The 14,252-nt window shown below is 46.4% G+C and overlaps 2 non-coding genes across 2 annotated transcripts; both read right to left on the reverse strand.

Moving 5' to 3' along the window:
• Positions 1 to 9,753: 9,753 nt before the first annotated feature.
• TRNAL-UAA (transfer RNA leucine (anticodon UAA)) lies at positions 9,754 to 9,837 on the reverse strand. Its single transcript has one exon. It is a non-coding gene; the product is annotated as a tRNA-Leu (tRNA).
• Positions 9,838 to 12,733: 2,896 nt separating this feature from the next.
• Positions 12,734 to 12,816, reverse strand: TRNAL-UAA (transfer RNA leucine (anticodon UAA)). Its single transcript has one exon. It is a non-coding gene; the product is annotated as a tRNA-Leu (tRNA).
• Positions 12,817 to 14,252: the final 1,436 nt, after the last annotated feature.

Consider the following 14,252-nt stretch of genomic DNA (forward strand, 5'->3'; position numbering starts at 1 on the left):
AGGGTGCAATGAACACCTGAGTTGGTAGATGCAGGATCATCTTTTCCCCTTGTAATATTCTCAGACTAAGCCCTAGTAGTTAGACTGGTTTAACCCCTGAATCATGATTTTGTTTCTCTCTTCCAAAAATTTTCTTTTAGATACTATAACAGTGGAAATTCTCATTATCTATATGTGTCCAATCCCTCTTAGAACCTTGCAAAATCCTTGGCCTCAATATCCCATAGCAATGAGTTCCACAGTGTAATTACACATTGTGTGTAAATATATTTTCTTGATCAGTTTTTAATTTGCCACTTTCAGTTTCGTTGAATATCCCCTTGTTCTTATGAGACAGGGAGGACAGGATTCCTGACCTACCTTCTCTAGACCATTAATATTTGATATGCTTTTATCATACCCCTTCTTATTTATCTCTTTTCTAAGGTCCCTTTCTAATCCCGCTTCAAAAAGAGTTTTGCTAATGTCCTTGATCATTCTCGTCACCTTTCTCTGAACCTTCTCCAAAACCCATTTTTGACGTGGGGTTGTGACTGGTACTGCACACAGCATCCCAGCTGAGGGCCAACTTTTTATTTTTGTCCATATTTTTCTTTGATTATCCCCCCCCGCATTTTTCCAACAAACCTAAATACATTTTTTAATTAAAATGGAACTTTACATTTAATTAAAAGCCTAGCTTTCATAGAAGAATTTATTTTCTTTCTCAAATAAACATAAGGGGTTATGATATTTTGCAACTTGAAGTATAGCAGGAGCCAGTATCTTCCCACTAATTCCAGGCAGACATTTCCTTAGGATCACCTGCTATTTAAAGTGTTTCATTTGCTGCATGGTACAAGCAGAAGCCTCATCAAAACTGTGAATTTCAGATAAGCTTTTATCAGACTCTTGCTGTAACCATCTCGGAAATGAGCTGTCATCAGCAAATTTAATCTGCCTCTGACTGCTTTAATTGTTAGCACCTTCCCTGCCAAATCCTTGAGGTGGAAAGTTTTGTTAAGACTTTTAATTCACTCAGAAGAGATTGCACTTTTTTTTTCCTTCATATTTACAACCGATACAGTTAAACCTGTAGAGAACCTTGATTGAATACTTGAATTATGGAAACACAGTTGCATCCGTACTAGTTTAATACTGGGGTTAGAATGTGCAGCTGTGAGAGCTTTGGAAAACCCTGCCTCAGAAATAAAGATCTTGTAGATATTTTATTTTTATTTGGCATGGAAAGTGCGACTAAATAGAAAGGGATTAGCTCTGATCTTGTGTGTCCTAGAATTGTATTGGTTTTCTTCACATAATCGCAATAGGCCAGATCCTTGTCCTAACCTTTGGAGCCTACAGACGTGAGGAAAGATGGGCCTGTGCAATGCATGGGGAGAGTTCATCACCAGCTTTGTGGATCTAGTCTTTAGTGCCTGATCTTACTTCACTGAAGTGAATGGGAGATTTACAATTCACTGTGATGGGGCAGGCTCAAGCCCTTAATCTCTCTATAATTTACCTTAATCACCTAAAAATGAGGAACTGAGGCTGAGAGAGATTTCTTTCCTCCCAGGGGTGTTGTGAGGGTAAATTCCTAAGTATTTGTGTGACACTCAGTTCTTCCTCTTATAGCTAAGTGTGTAAACAGTGGTCAGCTTCCTCAGACCTCTGTTTCTCAGACCCAATAGACGGCCCTTGGCAGGGAGCTGTAGCTGAGCCGTGTGTGTGTGTGTGTGTTTGTTAGTTGGTGTTGGTCCTGCTTTGAGCAGGGAATTGGACTAAATGACCTCTTGAGGTCTCTTCCAACCCTAATCTTCCGTGATTCTATGATCCTATGAATTCACAGCCAAGAAGTTATTTGCTGGATTGTGCCTCTTTGTATTCATTATCGAAACTGCTGGGAAACTTCATTGTGGTTCTCATGTTCCTACATTAAGATCTTGCAAACAGTTCATTGCAAATGTTATTTACCTGAACTTCACAAGCTGTATGGCTCTGGTTAGTTATGCCAATCATGTGATATTGCTTCTGTTCCCTGATTGCATGGATTATAGAAGTAACTAATGTGGCACAAATTTGAAGTTCCTTTGGCAAATATTTGGTCATCCAAGTTTGAAATGTGCCTTTGCACTTATACTAATAAAGTTCAAATGCTTGATTATTCAAGGAAACTGCACAGAAGGGTAGTGGATATAGTCTAACCAAAATTATCTTTCTGCTTTGACTAAATAAGAACATAAGAATGGCCACACTGGGTCAGACCAAAGGTCCCCCCAGCCCAGTATCCTGTCTGCCAACAGTGACCAATGCCAGGTGCCCCAGAGGGAGTGAACCTAACAGGTGATCTCTCTCCTGCCATCCATCTTTTCCATGTTTGCTCATATGTTATTTTTTTCAAATAGGTGTTATGCCTAGAGCTGGTTTAAAAAAAGAATGAAAAAATAGTTTTTTTCAAAGAAACCAAGTTTTAAAGTTAAAATTGTGTTCCCATCTTTTATTTTATTTTTGAATTAAATCAAAATGAAAAATTTTGCTTCATCTTGAATGGAAAATTTCCCCTTTGTTTCAAATTTGAAAAAAAATGTTCCCGTTTAGAAAAAGGAAACAAAATGACAATTTTCAGTTTGAATTGATGTGAATTGGAAGTTTTTATTCAGAATCATATTGGGTTGTTCTGTTTGTTGTTTTTATAATTCCAAGATTTTTTTTCTATGGAATTAAAGCTTTTATTTCATTGGAAATTTTTCACAGAAAATGTTTTTTGAAGGACTATCTGGCACCACTGAAGTCAATAGGAATTTTCCTGTCAAGTCCAGAGGGGGGCTAACAACCTGACTAGTTTTAAGATGGAGCTTCATACTTTTATGAACAGGATTATATAATGGGTCCAGTCCCTTGCTATCACTTACCAATTACCTCAGGGCACACTTCCAGGCCTGTGTCCTATTGGCTCACGGGCAGGCCCTTAACGATAAGAATTGGATGGTACAGAATTTCATGCCCAGCAGAAATACTGTGTTCTTTATAACTAGGACTTATTTCCCTTCTTTACTGATTGGAACCATGTGTCACCAAATGTTTGGATGTCTGAACTATAGCAGAATCTTTCAGTGTTTGCAATAGGGAATTAAAAACCCGAACAATCTGTAGAAAAGATATGACTATATCAACAAGTCACCATTTTATAAATATGGTCACATGCTACTTGGTTTCTGGGAACGTACCAATATTGAGACAAACAATTCAGGCAAACCAAGGCACTCTAGACTCAGCTGAGAAAGTGGAATAAAGTCCAGTACAAAACTTCATGAAATCATGGAAGCATCAACAGCTAATAAAGTCCCAAAGGAAGTCAAGTCCAACCATCAGTTTTAGCAAACTCTGAAAATTCCCAGAATAGATAACTGGGAGTTAACAGAAGAATGATGGATGTTTATCTTGCATGAGACGGTGGCAAGTAAGGATTGGTGATATCATTACAATCTGTTATTTATATCTGTATATTTAGGTTTGGAAGGATTAGATTTATTTGGAAGTGTCAGGTAATGTCAATTTCACTGTACACACACAAACCAAAGACAAAAAACTTCCATCAATAATTATCAAAATTTACAGATGGGCAAAGTAAGAAAACTGCTTCTTGAGAACGTAATTTCATTTTAAGAATATTTACTTTGTATCTTTTGACATGTGATGTTGACAATTTGTGTTTTAACAATTTTAAAACTTTAACTTTTTGAATCTCAGCCTCAATAGCGATCAATATTATCCATCAAAACTTTTTAAAAATTAAAAATCTGCCAAGCCTATGTGTATTAAAATAAATATTGACTGGAGACCTGGAGGATGTACGTATAGAGGCTTATTCAAAGCCCACAGTAGTCCACTGACCTCAGTAGGCCATGGATCAGGCCCATAGCACCTATCTCTGTTTCCTCCCTCCCCCATTCCTCCTGTCATGTTTGTCACAGTAGTTGTCTACATTTGGGCTGTAAACTCTTTGGCTCTGACTCCGGATAAGGCACTCTCTTACTAGGTGTACACATCCCAGAACAATAGAGCCTGAGCGATTTGAAGCTTTTTCCTTCCTGGAATGGAAGAAGAGAGAATAACTAATGAAAGCAGACAGAGCTGAACAAGGGACATGCACATGAAGGTTGGAGAAATTATTCTACCTTGTGATAGGGTCTGTAAGGCCTTCTTTGCCTCCTGCTGGAGGTGTTGGCGCTCCACCACCCCATCTCAAGGAAAACCCTCTCTGGCTAGGCTACCAACAAGACACAGTCCTCCAAAGGCCTAGAAGGACCAGCAGTAGTCATTGACCAATCAGGAGCCATCAGATCAGTTAAGAAGGCTTGCCTGCTTCTGCTGAGGGACAGTGTGGAGTGAGACTAGGATAGAGGGGGAGCTCCTCAGTGCAAGCCCAGGGCCAGGTCAGGGGCATGGCTCCAAGTGCTGCCACTAAGGGCTTGCCTTTGAGGTTTGCTTGTTCAAAAATGCAGACAGCAAGATTCTGAGTTGGTTCTTTTTATTTAACTGGGTAGACATTGCCACCAAGCTTACAGCACAGGCTGCCCTGCTCTGAACAGGCTTCTGAAACTTGTAGAACATGAAAGGGAGCCCCCACAGATCCACTCTTGGCCCTGCAGGGGATGCCAGGGAACAGCCCCAGCTGTGGTATACCATATACACTTACTAGCTGAATGCATGGTTGGTGTAGGAAGTCGAAACACCAATGGATTCAAGAGCCTGGCATGTTTAAATCTCTAGGGAGAAAGTGGGTGAGGAATGACAATGGGGGCGGGGCTATATTCTTGCCTATACTATGGTCCCTTTGCTTACACTGGCTGTAGAAAGGGGCTGTAGTAGACTTACCATCCTGGAATGCCCCTTTTCTTGCTGTTTTAGATGCACTCCTGTGGTTGAGACCTGTCCTGCCAGCCACATAACCAGCCAGATAACCCCTCCACCAGCATAAAAGCCAGTATAGAAAACCCCAAATGATCATCTGCCTCTTCTGGAATTTCCTTTCCATCCATCTCTCCAACAAAAATAGAGTCTAAACCATAAGAATCCACCACAACCCTCTGTAAAATGGTTCAATGGTTAATTACCTCACTGTTAAAAATGCATACTTTACTTTTAGTTTGAATTTGTCTGTGGGCCTCAAAGGTGCCCAAACCAGGTAGTGGAAGATTGCTCCAGTGTGAAATGGCATTCATTCCCTCTACACCCTCCTCATACAGTGGAGAAAGGGGCAAGAGTAGATGTTCCTAGGCCTTCTGAAGGGAGAGGTTGGGAATCAAGCTCAGAACCAAGATACAGATTCTGATGCACACTCACGGAGAACCAGATCTCTAGCTGACGTAAATTGGTCTGGCCTCATTTAAGTAACTGATTTACTTCAGCTGGGCCTCAGTCTGGTTATAATACCATTTAACCACTGGACCGATGCCCTAAAGACACATTTTCTAGATTCTAAGATCATATTGCAAACAGGGAGAGTGAAAAGAAATAAACCTCATAGAAGCAATTATTTGACAGTCATTTTTCAACAAAATATTAATCTAAGAATTTCAGCTCTCTATTTTTAAAGACCTCCTGGCTGCCGATGACTTATTCACCATAACAAACAGTCCTTAGCATCTTAATTCTATTCTTTTCTTTCTCAAGTCCCATCTTCCAGGAAAATTTTTGCTCTAGACAATGCAACTCAAAAGTTTTCATGTGTCTCCTTGACAGATGCAAACATTATTCCCATTGTGTCCTCACTGAATGAAAAATTGAAAGTGCAGAGCTGGCACAGGGAAGATTGACTGGATTCTAAATGAACGTTCTGTTACTAATGTAAAACTAGAGGGAACAGAGACCAGTAATGAAGTGAAATACAAGGTTAAGTATTGGAAACCAATTAGCTAGTTCATCACTGACAACTCTTTGATGGCCTGAACTGCTTCCAGAAAGATAAGGGTATATTGTTTAAAAAAACAATTAAAGCTCAAGTCAGATTCGCATACAATTATTTCATATTCACATGCAAATCCAAAGGGATGGATACACTCAAAATACTAATACTATATATGTGCGTCGCTGTAGAGCGTGAGTCTCCTCTTGCTTGCACTACTGCAAATCAGGAGTAAATCCACTGATGTCCACAATGGAGTGTGAATGAAAGGGTAATAGGGCCCCCTCTCACTATCCTGATTAATATCTCACACTGGTTTTACACCAGTATGACTCCATTGATTTCAGTGGAGTTTTCCTGATTTACACTGATGTAGATGAGTGGAGAATCAAGCCCAGAAACCAGGTGGTAGATTCTCTGCCTTGCTCTGTTCCTTTTCTGCTGCTCTGGCAGTGGAATGGGAGTAGAGACTGGCAGCAAGTCCCCTTCTGGGGATTCCTCCGGCATTGGGGCATCCCCAACAAGCATACAGCTGGTGGAATTGGCTCCTATGCCACCAGCCTTACAGCCCCGGTGCAGGGGCTAGGGAAAGGAAGGGTGTTTTTTTTGAGGTGGCACATGTTAGAGTTGCACAGAGCGGGGGGTGTACAAAGAATCAGTTGGACATTTAAAGTTGGAGGTGAGAGCAGCCTGTATCCCTGTCGTCATCCCTGCTTGATCCTGGAGATATTTGGACAGATATCCCAACAGGAGTTAATGCTGCCTTGGGCTAATGTGAATCCTGCTGGCTAATTGCCTGAGGCAGCATTGTCTCCTGCAGAGGCCCTACCCGGGCTGAGCCATGGGGGTGCCCATCCCAACAGTTGCCTGGATTCTGTTCTCTGTGAAGTCAATGGGAGTTGCACTTATTTGCAGCAGGGCTGAATTTCTTCTCATGGCTTTGAGAAGCCACATCCAAGATAATGTAATGTGATAACTAAATAATTTTTTGGGGGGGTGAGGAGGATGGTCATGAGAATAGCACTGTCATGAAACAAGGTCATGAATTTATTCCGTAGAACTGAGGAAGTACAGGAGAGCGACCAGTCGGGTTGGGATCTTTTTATTGTCACTATTACCAGTCAAGATTCTGACACTCTAACTCACATTCATCTCTGTTTTCTAACACCAAGGTTGGATAGGGCCAAGGTTATGAGCAGTTCTTGTGTATTTTGTTGGTTTCTTGGCTTAAGTATCTGGAGTACCAGACACTTCAAGTCTTAGTATCCCCCTTTCTATTTGTTACCCATTGAGGGTACACAGTTAAACCACAAGAAGGCTTGATGGGGGCTTTGGGTTTCTGGACTTGTTGAGATCCACATCTCTTGCTTCCTTCCTAGAGCCCGTGAGCGGGTGGGAAAAAGCAGGAAAATGGGTAGCCTTATCTCCAACTCTTAACGAGCTGGCCAGAGTAGATGAGCTACCACACAATGGGGCCATAGTAATTTACTCCTGGCATAGGCCAGCGGTAAATTATTGCCTCTGGGAGCAAATTGGAACCAGAGGTATTTCTGAGGGCCTATCTACACTAAAAAAAATGTGCTTGTACAACTTGTTGGCCTAAAGCTGCCATCATGGGTGGAGCCCCCCTTTGGGGAGTCTAGCCCCCCAGTTCCCCTCCTTCCACCTGAGATGCCCCACCTCAGCGAGAGCCCCAAGCCTTGATCCCCCCACAGCCTGAGGATTCCCGGGCCAGCTGGAGCCCTCCCCATCCATGCCACACCTCCCCTCCTGAGACCCCAAGCTGTCCTGTGAGAAAAGCTTCTCTCTTCCCCAAGAACCTGAGCTTTTGATATGCGTCATCCAGGTTCCAGGGCAGTTGAGGAGATTACTGAGATTAAATCCAGGAAGCTGAGTAATACATGCAGCCTCCTCAGACGCCCCGGAAACTGCATGGCGCATAATAATAAGCAAAAACTTCCCCTGCAAACCCCGCAACCGGTGGCTGCAGCATATGTCAATGCACAGTGTGGTGCACTATGCATAGGTATCCCAGGGTGCAGCTCTCCACCATCCAGTGCCCTGTCCTTTGGGAAGCTTTGGCAATCATGGTGGAGCAGAAATGAGTCACGTGGGGGTTATTGGGATTGCAGGGTCAAGTTCCCACCATGCAACTTTCTCCACACCCATAATCATAAAATCATAGAATATCAGGGTTGGAAGGGACCTCAGGAGGTCATCGACTCCAACCCCCTGCTCAAAGCAGGACTGATCCCCAACTAAATCATCCCAGCCAGGGCTTTGTCAAGCCAGGCCTTAAAAACCTCTAAGGAAGGAGATTCCACCACCTCCCTTGGTAACCCATTCCAGTGCTTCACCACCCTCCCAATGAAATAGTGTTTTCTAATATCCAACCTAGACCTCTCCCACTGCAACTTGAGACCATTACTCCTTGTTCTGTCATCTGCCACCACTGAAATCAGCTGAGCTCAATCCCCCTTCAGGTAGTTGAAGGCTACTATCAAATCCCCCCTCACTCTTCTCTTCTGCAGACTAAATAACTCCAGTTCCCTCAGCCTCTCCTCATAAGTCATGTGTCCCAGCCCCCTGATCATTTTTGTTGCCCTCCGCTGGACTCTCTCCAATTTGTCCACATCCTTTCTGCAGTGGGGAGCCCAAAACTGGATGCAATACTTCAGATGGGGCCTCACTGGTGCCGAATAGAGGTAATAAATCACTTCCCCCGATCTGCTGGCAATGTTGCTACTAATGCAGCCCAATATGCCGTTAGCCTTCTTGGTGACAAAGGCACACTGCTACTCATATCCGGGTTCTCATCCACTGTAATGTCCAGGTCCTTTTCTGCAGAACTGCTTCTTAGCCAGTTGGTCCCCAGCCTGTAGCGGTGCATGGGATTCGTCCATCCTAAGTGCAGGACTCTGCACTTGTCCTTTAGAACTTCATCAGACTCCTTTTGGCCCAATCCTCCAATGTTTCTAGGTCACTCTGGACCCTATCTCTACCCTCTAGTGTATCTACCTCTCCCCCCAGCTTAGTGTCATCCACAAAATTTCTGAGGATGCAATCTATCCCATTATCCAGATCATAAATAAAGATGTTGAACAAAACTGGCCCCAGGGGCACTCCGCTTGATACTGGCTGCCAACTAGACATTGAGCAGTTGATCACTACCTGTTCAGCCCAACGATCTAGCCAACTTGCTATCCACCCTATAGTCCATTCATCCAATCCATATGTTTTTAACTTGTTGGCAAAATTACTGTGGGAGACCAAATCAAAAGCTTTGCTAAAGTCAAGATATATCACGTCCACCACCATCCCCATCTCTGCAGAGCCAGTTATCTCATCATAGAATACAATCAGGTTGGTCAGGCATGACTTACCCTTGGTGAATCCATGTTGACTGTTCCTGATAACTTTACTTTCCTCCAAGTGCTTCAAAATTTGCATGTCAAGCTTTTCTAAATAGTCCTCAACCTGTTCTTTCATCTCTATCCCATAATTTTCACACCTATTTTAAAAATCCTACAGTAATCTGCACAGCGCTGCACTACTGTTATAGCACTGAAAGCACAGGACACATGGTCCTGAGGTATTTGCAGAACTTCAACAGGAGCTTCATGGAACATGACGATTTTCTCGGTGAGATGTGCTCTTCCAGGGGTAATGGTGATTTGCTTGATGTTGGGCTTTTGGTTTGGTAAACCAGGGTCGTGAGTTCAAACCTTGCAGGAGCAGGTTTGCAGACTCATTTGTCTTGTCCAGAGGTGGATGGTGGGAGGAAGCTTCCCTTATAACGACTTTGCCGTGGCAAAGAAATAAAAGCCAGCTGTCTAGAACGCCCAGGTAGGAGAGCAGCATTTTACCAGAAGTGGGGATCAAACCCACGCAGACAAATGTCCATTGGAATTTTAAGTCCAACACCTTAACCTCTTGGCCATCCTGGTGGGTGCTACAAGCCCTCCCCAGCAGAAGAATGAATTCTTGGGATGTCGTCAACGAGCCCACTGCCTTGAGCACGTGACTAGGGCAAGCACAGCATCACTTAGGTCGGCATTGGAGCAGAGGGAAGCCAACTTGTGGCCTGGCTCCATAGCTCAGGGGTTAGCTCACTGGTCTTGTAAACCAGGGGTCGTGAATTTAAAGTTCACTGGGGCCTGAGCAGCAGTTTCTGACAGGGCCTGTTGTTCCCCAGCAGTGGAGTGCTCCCCTTTCCTTAGGTTTTTATTAGTTTTTGGGAGGGGTGCAGCAGGGGTGGGTGCCAGAGGGCTTTATTAAAGAGAAGCAGCAGCCTAAATTATTATACCATATTATATATGTTCAAAGGTAGCAGCAGCAAAAGGGGCCTAGCAGAAGTGAGATTCGGACCCACACAGGCTCATGCCCATTGTGGCTTGAGCCCAACACCTTAATCGCTTGGCCATTCGGTGAGCAGGCAAGAGCAGCCCAACCGCTACACCCACAAACATCTTGGGCGTGCTACGGCGCTCTGGCTTTGGATAACTACCCAGCACTCCTGTGTCTCAAATGGGTTCACAGAATGCTATGCTTGATTAGGAAACTGTCTCTCTGCGTGTAGCTGGCTAGCTGCTAGCAGCTTGCAGTGCACGGGAGGTGAAATTGGACCCCCTCAGTCAGAATTTGGGAAAAATCTCCAAATCCAAAGCAAAGACATCGGGTGCCACTGGTCCTGTGAGGGAGTGCTCCTGCTGCTCATAGCAGCATTCCGGGCTTGGGGGACTGCCTATGACCCAGGGGTTGGGAGGATGGGGTCCCAGGCCCCCTATCTCCAAGGCAACAAATTAGCTTCCAGAGGCTCACTGTGGAGCCTCACTTGATCTCCCACAACTCAAATATTAAGACTTCCGCCATTGCTTCTGTTGGTGGGGGACAGTCCGGCTGGAAAGAACTGTGGCCACCAGGTCATCCCATTGGGTGCAATGGACCCGGTTCTCCCAACCTCAACCCCGTGCTGAGTACACCTCTGCCATGCGCTGAGGGCACCTTTGCCATCCCGCTGAAGTGCCACCTGGAGCAGAGCTGTTGAGGAAAGGGAGAGAGTCTTGGGGCAAGCGTCCACTTTCCATAGGGGGCAGCCAGATGGCTGCTCTGTTCTGCACAAAACCCTGATCCAGAGCGAGGTCTCCTACAAAGGCTTTAGAGCCAGCTTCCCCAGGAACATGAGGTGCACTCTGGGTGCGTGCTGGCTCCCTTCCGGCCACGCTACGCTCCCAAAATGAAGGGATCTCCGCACCCGGCCTGGTGCATGACAGTGCAGCACCCGGCCTTGTTCTATGGCAGTGGTCTTGGAAAGTGGGGGCCCCGAGGCAGGGGGCCTAGCAAAATCATACTTCTGATTGTCTTTTGTGCCACAAAATTAAAAATTTTGCACACTATATTTCAAATTTCTGCATAATTCTGCAAATTTTATTTGTCAAATAAATTTGGAGGCTTCAGCATGCAATCAGGGAGCACAGGCCACCGGTTGCACAGATGTGGGAAATCACTGTGAGGCTCCCCCCACCCCCAGACATGGACTCAGGGATGAGGCTGTATTTAGCCCTGGCAGTGCAAGGACTGGGCCTGACCCAGAAACACCCCAGGACCCTGCCCCTCCATGCCAGGTGCACCAGCTGTGGGGACACAGGCTCAGCAAGGCAGGATCCAAGTGTGGAGGGATCTAGGTGTGGGTTGAGAGGGTTCTGTGTGGTGCAATCTGGGTGTGGGCGGCTCAGGGGGGATCTGTGTGCGGGGTGGGAGCTGGATGTCCAGGGGCTTGCCTGGGGGTTCTGGGTGCAACAGTAACGGGACTTTGAAGGGGGAACCAGGTGAATGTGCTTGGGGCTCAGCAGGCGGGCTCTGGATGTGACGGGGGATAGAGCTAGGCTGGGGGGTCTTGGTGTGAGGGGCTCAGTGAGGGGTCCAGATGCTGGGGGAGTGGGGCTCAGTGGGCTGGGGATCCAGGTGTAGCTGGTTGGGGTTTAATTGGATCAGGATCCGGGTGCAGATGGCTCATCGGGTTGGTCCATGTGCAAGGGGAGTGGGGCTCATCAGGGGGCTTCTGAGTGTGTGGGATTGAGGATCAATGGGAGATTCTGGGAATGAGGGGGTCTGGATGTATGGGGGTTGGCTGGATGCGGGACCAGCCAACCCCCAACAGGGATCACTCCCCCTGCAGCTGAGGAGCGATGGGTGCAGGAAGCATGGCGGGGCGGAACGGGGTTGCGGGGGAGGTGATTTTGCAGAGCTTCCCACAGCTGGGGGAGAAATTTGAGGGTGGGTCTGACCAGGCCCCGGATACCATGCAGGAGAAGAAGAAGTCCTGGCCTCCCCAGCCCAGCCAGGACTAGCAGCTGAGCCCGACTCAGGGCAGCAGCCCCCAGTTGGGTCTTCCCCAGTCCCACCTCCTGCCCCACAATGATTTATCTCTCTGCCAGCTGCCCTGGCCACCCAAAACATACTTCTGGGGAGGGTCGTGTGACCGCTCTTCTGGCTTTCCTTTGCATCTCCGTCAGAAAGACCTTTTTCTGCAGGGAATCAAAGAAATCTGCAGGGGACATCAATTCTGTGCATGCACAGTGGCTCAGAATTCCCCGAGGAGTAAAATCAGCAATTTCTAGGGCCAGATGTGCTCTTCCAGGAGTGATGGTGGCTTGCTTGATGTTGAGTTTTTGGTTTGGTAAACCAGGGGTTGTGAGTTGAAACCTCGCAGAACCAGGTTTGCAGACTTATTTGCCTCATACAGTGGTGAGTGGCTGGAGGGAACTTCCCTTATAGTGGCTGTGCCATGGCAAAGGAATAAAAGCCATCTGCCTAGAGCTCCCAGGTAGGGGGGTGATATCTTACCAGAAGTGGGGATTAAACCCACGCAGACACACATCCATTGGAACTTAAGTCCAACGCCTTAACCTCTCGGCCATTCTGGTGAGTGCCAGAAACCCTCCCCAGCAGAAGAATGACTTCTTGGGAAGTTGTCAACGAGCCCACTGTCTTGAGCACGTGACTAGGGCAGGTGCAGCATCACTTGGGTAGGCATGAGAGCAGAGGGACACAAGCTTGTTGCCTGGCTTTATAGTTCAGGGATTAGAACACTAGCCTTGTAAACCAGGGGTTGTGAGTTCAAAGCTCACTGGGGTATGGATGGTAGCTTGTGTCTGTTGTCCCTCAGCTGTGAGGTGCTTTCCTTAGGTATTTATTATTTTTGGGAGGGGCACAGCACGGCTGGGTGCTAGAGGGCTTTGTTAAAGAAAAGCAGCAACCTGAATTATTATACCAGTTGTTCAAAGGGTAGCAGCAGAAGCAGGGGCCAAGCAGAAGTGAGATTCAGACTCATGCCCATTGGGGCTTGAGCCCAACACCTTAACCGCTCAACCATTCTGGTTAGCAGTCAAGAGCAGCCCAACCACTACACCCACAAATGTCTTGGGTGTACTACGGTGCTCTGGCTTTGGATAACTACTCAGCACTCTGTGTCTCAACGGAGTTAATCATAGAATCATAGAATATCAGGGTTGGAAGGGACCTCAGGAGGTCATCTAGTCCAACCCCCTGCTCAAAGCAGGACCAATGCTATGCTTGATTAGGAAGCTGTCTCTCTGCATGTGCTTGGCTAGCTCTGGAGTGCCCGGCCAGTGGCTTGGAGTCCAGGCGAGGTGAAATTAGACCCCCTTGGTCAGAATTTGGGAAAAATCTCCAAATCCAAAGCAAAGATGTCGAGTGCTGCTGGTCCTGTGAGGGAGTGCTCCTGCTTCTGCTGCTCACAGCAGCGTTCTGGGCTTGGCGGACTGCCTATGACCCAGTGGTTGGAAGGATGGGGTCCTGGGACCCCACAGACCCAACGGCCACAGTTTAGCCTCCAGAGGCCGACTATGGAGCCTCCTTTGGTCTCTCGCAGCTCGACTATTAAGCCTTCCTCCATGGCTTCTCTTGACGGGGAACAGCATCCCCAGTGGCATGCGATTTGTGAGACAGCCTGGCTGGAAGGAATTGCTGCCACCATCTGATGCATAAGGCAATGCCAGAGGCTTGTGGTAGAGAGCTTGCACTTCCGCAGGGAGCGAGGACCAAAAGGAGAAACTCCCCAACATGAAGGGCTCACTGCACCTGGCCCGGGTCTGTGTGTGGTGGTGCAGCACCTGGCCTTGCTATAGCTAGACATTCAAAGGGAGAGAAGGCATCCTAGCTCCAGTGTTAGTGAGTTTTCTTTGTGAGTTCAAATTTCACAGGGATTTCGGTGGGTGTTCTTAGAAGGGTGTGTGTGGAGAGTGCAGATAGTCTGTAGTTTAGCTCTGCCATTTAAACCTTTGTCCTATAAAACACCGTTCACAGCATTATTTCTTCCTGTGTCATAGGACAGCTACAA

The sequence above is a fragment of the Lepidochelys kempii genome, chromosome 5 (assembly GCF_965140285.1).
Source record: "Lepidochelys kempii isolate rLepKem1 chromosome 5, rLepKem1.hap1, whole genome shotgun sequence".
NCBI classification, from domain to species: domain Eukaryota; kingdom Metazoa; phylum Chordata; order Testudines; family Cheloniidae; genus Lepidochelys; species Lepidochelys kempii.